Below are 8130 nucleotides of genomic sequence, written 5' to 3'. Positions count from 1 at the left end.
TAGTACAAATTTGATGGGTTTTTACTCTATAAATAGTATATACTATCTTGCTTGTCAATATTGATCACTAATCAGTTAGAGAATGTTTATTAGTCATTTAGTTGCAGCCTAGGTAGGACAGTTTCTTGCATTGGTCCCAAGAACTTTCATCAAAACAACTATCTTCTCTTCAAAATTCTCCCTTTAATTAATAATCTACCTTTTTGGCATATGTTGCAAGCGTAGACTCTAGAAATAACAGAATGTTTAATAGAAATGTGTATATACAACTGGGACTGGCATATAAATCTTGGCTCTTCAATGTTTAATAGAAATGTATATATACTACTGAAGTAGAAATCTTGGATCTTCATAGAAAACAGCATGCAAAGGTGTATAATTGATGTGTTCAGACCATAATTGCCGATTGGGAAGTGATGATGTTACGAGCTACGATGCGCATCTACAAGATGTCATATGCGGCTATGGTTCTGTCTAAATATTTCACTATTTAACGTTCTTTTCTCCAGCTGAGAAGAAGCAGCACTAGACGGCAACCATGCAGGTACTAACCTCCTAAGAAATTCCCCCTCCTTAAATTAAATATCTTGGAGTTGAACGGGGTAAAGTAAATGTTGTATTCTGTCGTTGATGCAGATAAATATTTTTTTGGTTCATTGGTGCTTTGAGTGGGTGTTAATCAATTTTTTTGTTGGGTTGTTTGTGTAGGTAAGGGAGGAGGACATCAGCTGTGCGCTCGAGTAACAGTAAGGAGAGCAGCGATATGGATCATGCATGAAGAAATGAGGTGGGAACGGGAATAGAAGCACATCAACATTTTATTTATAGGCGCCACGCTCCTGTTGCTATGATCTGTTGAATCTTTTTTTTCCCTGGGCCACAAGCTCCCAACTGATTAAACTCTGCTTGGCCAGGTTTTCTACTCTATTTGAGTGGGGAGATTCGCCAATGCAAAGGAAAAGTTATATGCTCCGTGTTACTTATAAAAAATATTTCTTCTTCTTGTTGTTTCACTATGATTATTGGTTCCCTTTATTTGATATCATAGTTGGGTGGTTCTCGTCTGACGTGTATCTGGGTAAATCACGTGGTTCCTAAGGTGACTGTTTGTTGGTCGATTAGAACCCGATAAGAAAGAATTATTTTCTTACATGTTTATTTGGGTGACCCTGCATATACCTCTTTTGCGAATACACAAAATCCTTGTGTATCATTGCACTAAAAGAGGGAAACAGTTATAGAGAGTATATAATATCTGAAGTATTGTAGGTTTTTGGGTGAATATTGGCTTTATTATTACATCTGTTATGCCTGTCAATGGAGCCTTTTGCAATTGATGCCAATGATAATAAAAAATTAAAGAGTCTACCACTGTTTTCGTGGTCACATGATATACTACCTCTTTGTGTAAGCTCTACATCTTGGAAGTTTAAACATGCATGGTTGGCTAATAATAGTGTATTCTGGAAATTTGATATACTTATTTGAACCTATAGCTCTATGCAGAATACATTTTGGAAGTTCAAAAATGCATGCTTGGCTAATAACAGTGTCTTTGGAAGTTTGATATACATATCTGAACCTGCAGCATTTCATTCTGGATTCAAGCATATGCTTGCGCTGCTCAGCCTGTTCAACGAGCAGTTTGGGTCTCTAACAGGTCAGCCTTTTTTGGTCCCTGTCATTAAGCAAGCTTAAACTGATAAAGTATTCACATTAAATCTGCATACATTTTTTTCATGGACCGATGCAATGGTTTAGACATGGTAAATAAATTGCATAGATACCTATCTATTTTGATTTCTACTCAATGCTTGACTTGATTTTAACTCAATGCACAACTCGGAGTTTATCCTGGGAGTGCCTCTACGATCTCTACTCAATTCTTAACTTGCTTTATGTTTCTTCGATTTTTTTTCCTTTTAGGTGGATGGCATGCCACAGTTTCTGTAAGCCACCTGGGTTCACATGTAGTGCCTACGCTTGAGCTACATATGTCATGATGGAGTACATACCATTTTATTAGCGGCACTCGTCCCTTTTGTCAGTTGAGATATGAGTAGTTCTGGCTGTACTTATTGTTTTCACATGCACTTCCTGTTATTAATTCTGGATAGCAATTGAGTAATGTGCAGGCTGCCAGATCATTCTGGCATTGTCAGGATCAGAAATATTTGACCATTTGTAGTTACTACTTATTTTATGCGTGCTTGTCTTTTCCGGTGTTTGGATTCAATGTACCCTTATTTTCCATAGGGTTGTTGGATGCCTTGGGTTTCCTTTTGGGTTTACTCATACTTTGTTTTTTATTGTCTCCATTCCTTCCTTTTGTTTACTCATCCGTCTCTTCTTATTACAGATGGATCACATCTTGCTTTCTGAGATACATGAATAGAGCAAGCAGTGGACTATCTATGCCCTTGTTTCTTGCATGTGGCGCTATCGTGGAGGGATGGAGGGACCGTCAAAGGCCCCATTAGGCATACTTACTTAGTCTTGTTGGTAAATAGGTTAGTACATGTTGTTCCCTTTTTAATATGACAGAATGCCATGGTTAGAATCCTTCCTTCCCCTGGCTCTCGGTATGATATAAAATTCCTTTTTCCCAGGGAAACCACGTATATGGTCAGATACCTCCAGAAGCCTACAAGATGTGCTAAAAGAGGGGGAGATCTATGCTATAAAGAAGTTCATGTGTAACCCATAAAACCCTGCTTCCAGGCTTGTATAAATAACTTCAGATCTACGAGGAATAGTGGAAAAGGAAATTTAGTAGAGTAGCTGTGTCATTCATTCACTGAAAATATTATCGACTGTAATGATATAGGTATATAAACCAAGATTCAAACTGAACATTTTTGTCTCCCTGCTCACAACAAACAAACCTAAATTTCATAGTTTAAACCCTGCCTTGATTCTGCCATTTGCGCGATAGCGCTTGAATGATTCCAGTGAACACTAATTACCAACGCTGCCGTAATAATATTATTGTAACTATTATTCAGCTCATTAGTAAGATCATTATAAAATTGTTGATGTTTAAGAGGATTTGCTGCTGTTTTTGCAGCTTTGTCATGATCTGAGCAAAAAGAAGAGTCTCGGGAAGGTGATTTGGAGGAAGGAGGCGACCAGTACTGGTCAAAACTGTTGTGTTGGAGGAGGGTGAATTTTCCATCTATAATTTTGTATTTAATTTAGTTCGGCGACACCCCTTGCTGACGGTTTGATCTTTCACTTTGTTGCTTTTCGACCGTCCAATCTCACTGTTTGACGAAAACTTTTTTCACACCGCTGGTTAGTTTGGTAGAATAGGTGCATTGAATCCATATGTTGTCCTGTGGGTTAGAAGATGCTTATTAGAGACTTTACTGTGTTTCTCTATGCCTATTTATTTTGGCACTATTAGGATAGCTTCTTACTGCGGACATGTAGAATGAAACTTCCAGTTGCCTATCATGTAGGGATTTTGAGGTATTATTTTGTGCTATTGATGATAATCCACTGTATTACAATTAATCTGTCTATGTGCGGATCTGGTGGTTGAGTTACAGCGAGAAGGCGCATAGATGCTTGGGGATCTGGTGGTTGAATTTGGTCATGTGAATGTCCTGGTCTTATTTTTTAGATTTATTCGTTTCTAGGTCGGTAATCATCTCCCCTTGTTCATGATTTTCATTTCCTACCTACATGACATGAATTGAGTTTATGGTTCCCCTTGAATCTGACCATAAGTGTTAGCCTGCTGCAGAGCTGGAAATGTATGGCTTAGAGGAAGGAGGCCGGGTGTCCCCACCTCAACGGGAGGAGGAGGAGGCTGTGCGGCGGGATTGAGGCCATGGGATTGAGTTCATATTATCTTGCAATGCACCTGATTTATTTGTGGTTGCAGCAAGTAAAGCTTCCAAAGAACTTGCAAGTTGCTAGAGAAGTGGCAATCAACTATGAACTTGCAGGTGTGTCTATGGGTAGCTGCTGATGAGAGTATATGCATATATTTATTTTTGTGTGCAACTAATGCTGAATTTCATTTTTATATTTTGGACTTGGGATAGGAATCAGTGAGTTGTGCAGCGATGCATAACAACTTTGTCAACCATTGGTTTTTCTGAAGCTCTTTTCAAAATCAGAGAGAGTTAAACTACACTGAGGCCTAAGAAATCTTAGCAATAACTGCTTTTTCAATGTTATCAATCGTTTGGCATATGCTTTTCCAATGAATCTGTATTACAATGTGCTTCATGTGTGAGTATCATTATCATCGGGAACAAGTCCAGACTAAATCAGAAGATGTTTCCTTGACATGCACCTGCTAGCTTCAACCATTTGTAGGTGATTCCATGTATAGAGCGGGGTACTCACTACCTTCCGTGATTAAATTTGTAGGTGTCCATGTATAGAGCGAGTTTCAACTAACAGGTTTAATATTGAACTATTTTCATGCTACTGCAGTTTTTTCAGATAGCTTCAGTCATTGTGTTTCTTCCCCAGGATTGAGCTATATGCCGATGAGGTCTGACCAGGGGATTGAGATATTTGAAGTGTGCACTGGAGTTATTGGAAGATAATTCCATCAATGAATTCATAACTTTTGGGACATAATAAGTTTAGGTAATAGCTCTTTATTTTCTCAGTAATGTCTCTTCCAATACTTAAAAACGAAAAACAGTACATGGTGGTCAACTGTTAATTAGGCTAGAATAGCTTGTGTGATGGTGGATCTGTTTTGGTGTGATCTTTCTAAGCATGCACTGTTAGTAGTGTTCTCATGCATTTGTAATAAAATTGATCAACGGTTAATGGGAGCACCATAGGCTAATTTAACTCTCTTCTTAATCTATAAGTTATTTACCATATTTTTCGAGACCTTTACTGTTAACTGTTATATCATACTCTACATTCTTCCCTGGTTTGCATCGATTGGTGCAATGTATATTAGCCCACAGTGATGAGAAGAATGTTGGGTCCAGGCTACTGTATTTCACCCCTAAAGAGCTGAAGAGAATCTGGCAGTAATAATTCTAATAACCTCAAATTATGTTATAGTATATGTTATGTCCCACAATGCAACCAGAGAGATGGATTAACCTGCTGACCATGACAATTTATTTTCCTTTTGGATGTTTTGCTTGCTTTGTAATGCTTTCTTTTTTTTAGCAGTGGCTACACCGAGATGTAGAGTTTCTGCGGGAGCGTGAAGCTCGATCTAATTCCGCACCACGACTATGGTTGCGTATTTGTTGTTCCGTTGATCTTTATGTTGACTAGGGTTGTCCAAAAGCTTAATTTGTCCATTGATTGGAAGGTATAATTTTTTTCGCTTCCCTCTATCCTTTTTCTTCCTATTCTCATGTGATTGGAGCTTTTTATCGATCTGTTTTTCTCGGTAATGATGTGTATGCTCTCCGTTCCTTAGCCCTTCATGGCTATTTCATTAGTTGGGTAGAATATCATGCCATTTTCGAATCCTTTTGGTTAATTAAAGTCATATGAGATAAAAAAAAAATCAGGGACTGTAGTGCTTTAGATAAGGTGGGGATTGTAGTGTTTTAGATAAGCTGTGAATGCAATGAAAATATAAATACATGACTGTATGGCTGCTATGAAAAGTGGGAGACGGGGTTACTGTGCAGGGTGAAAGTCCTCGAATAAGCTATGCCCATTTTCAAGCGACGAAAGTGGTAGCAGGGAACAACCGAGTGAGGGCGGAAGCTGGATTGTAGTTCTCACCGGTTAGCACAAATATCCATCTTCGGGCTTACAATTGGACGTGCCATGGACTGTAAATATTTTTCAGGAATAACTAGGCTACAATACTCTTCTGCAAAAAATACAATTAGAAGTTGAATTAGTCAAAATTTCATTGTATGAAGGCATAGCTTGAGATATAAGAGGCGTCACAGTGGCTCAAACACAAAAACATATTGCCCAGGACAGAAAAAAGAATTGTCCACTATGAAACTATTAAGGAACTAAATGTACTGATATGACCTTGTCATCTATTAAGATGTATGTGTGCCTGCTAAAAATGTACTTGTGAAGTTAGCTTATGGCTACTAAGAATAGCACAACATGGCATAGAAGCCTGTTAGTCTGATGTGTCTGAATTAGTCTGATGCTTATGACTACAATTACACGTGCCATGGACTGCAAATTTATATTTGTCTGGTTAATTAGTCTGATGTGTCTGAATTTTGAATTTTGCAGCTACCTAGAAGATTGCTGATGGTCCCTGAATTATGGCCATAACACTTACATGTGTGCAGTTATGCCATTCTGATACCGCCTTTTCTTTGCTTAATGCTCCAGTGCATTGTCTCTGTATTGCAGAAATAGTTCGATTGTTATAGGCTAATTCAATATGGTCTGACCTAGCGGTTGACCATAATTAATTTATCTCAATCCTTCGTTTCTAGGTAGATATAAATCACGACATTGATCATGTGATGAGTTCATGTTTGTCTTGCATGAGAAGAACAAAGCTGATTGTTGCATGAAACATATAATTTATTTGCCTTCTCTAAAATATTTACTTTGCTTTGTAAAGTTTCAGTCCAGAAATATAACAGTTAATATGTCAGTAATAGCAGCCTCTGATGTACATAATAAAATCCAATATTTGCCAGATTTTAGTTATCCTGTTTTATAGTTCTGTCATACTCTTGATTCTGTGTTGTCCATTGCTTTAACTTGTTTCTCATAAAAGATTATTCAGCCTTCTGTGGAAACTGCAGTGGATGCTGCTACAACCTCCATTTGTCTTCGGACCAGCACTGCTGCCAAGAAACCAAAGCAGTGGCTGGTCTGCATGCATAAGGTACAACCTAATTACTTTGTGTATAGACGTTTCTGCTCTCTCATACTGCTGTTGTCTTGCAATAGTTTTGTTCCTATATCGTTCCTTTCTTTAACATGACTCTTTTTGTTTTCTGATATAGTAACTTCAGCCATTTCTCTATCATACCAGTACATTATAATGATATTTTGTTCTTTTTACTGTTTAGCAGGCCATTTTCTGTACAACTTTATCTTCATGGATGGTTCTTGTTACGGGCTTGGCTCACAGGCCCAGGTGAAGAGCTTATCAGTATCTTAATAATGCTCGCTACCTCAACATCTGCTGGTATTCAGCGTGCCTTCCTTACTACATCGTTGAGATGAGCTCACCGCCTTGACGCATGCTACTACTTCATGTGGGTTCTCTGCTAAGCTGTCAAGCTGATGTGATGCCTTTACTACCTGCCTATAAACTGCCGTTGGACTTGTATTCTCTGCTGCAGCAGCGACCTGATGTGTAGCTGTGTAAATAGCTATGTAGAAAGCTATTTTGTGTAAGTGCACGCTGCTCTATAAGCATGCTTTTATAAGTAGATCCTTTGTGACCATCGTTCAGCCAGGTCCTATGCCCAGAATATGGGTTGAACTTCATCTGCACTTTATCAACTTCTATGGATGGCATGAATTATTGCCCAGGAAGACTTTGTGTCGATATGCTTCGATTTCCATCAGTTTCTCCTCTACAATAGTGGTATTGCTTATTTTGGTATTTTGTAGTAATTGTGATAAATCATACATGTCTTAGGCTTACATTTTGGACCTGTGCCCTGCTGCTAGAACATGCTTATTTATTTGTAGAACCTTGCCCATGTATGGGGTGCACATGGTATTGGATATACAGTCGGTTTCAGAGTTCTAATAATATGCTAATATCATTAGAATTTGTATTTGTGCTTTTTTTTTGCCATGGAATCTGAACTGTAAGAAGAGAAAAGGGAATCATCAGAAGCATGCTTCCCTGTAACAACGCAAACTCGTACAATGTTTCATGAGATTTCTCAAGGCCTCTGGCATGCTTCAGCCCACCTGATACAATACAAATTGATTGGTATGTGGAACTCGAGAGACAGATTGTAATTTACTGAAGAGAAATTATGCTGCCTGTGGAGTCTCACTCTGTTACATGCCAGTTAAGCACTTAGTTAATTGTGAGTGGAAGCGATCCTGTGAACCTACTTCGAGTCTAAAATAGAAGTACAAAAATACTAGATTAAACAAACATCCCAAGTAGAATGAGTCGTAATAAAAACGGCAAGAAACTATTTATGTAACGTGTCTTCCACGATCATTGTTACA

At 38.3% G+C, this 8130-nt stretch overlaps 1 long non-coding RNA gene across 2 annotated transcripts; it reads left to right on the top strand.

The window, feature by feature from the left end:
* The first annotated feature begins 6549 nt into the window (after positions 1 to 6549).
* On the top strand, positions 6550 to 7500 carry LOC124678037. Of its 2 annotated transcripts, none has more exons than XR_006994310.1 (2): positions 6550 to 6814; positions 7005 to 7500. It is a non-coding gene; the product is annotated as an uncharacterized LOC124678037 (long non-coding RNA). The 2 variants fall into 2 exon arrangements; XR_006994309.1 differs by having other exon boundaries at positions 7002 to 7500.
* Positions 7501 to 8130: the final 630 nt, after the last annotated feature.

The sequence above is a fragment of the Lolium rigidum genome, chromosome 7 (genome assembly GCF_022539505.1).
Source record: "Lolium rigidum isolate FL_2022 chromosome 7, APGP_CSIRO_Lrig_0.1, whole genome shotgun sequence".
NCBI lineage: Eukaryota > Viridiplantae > Streptophyta > Magnoliopsida > Poales > Poaceae > Lolium > Lolium rigidum.
This window is presented reverse-complemented; position numbering and strand designations above follow the sequence as displayed.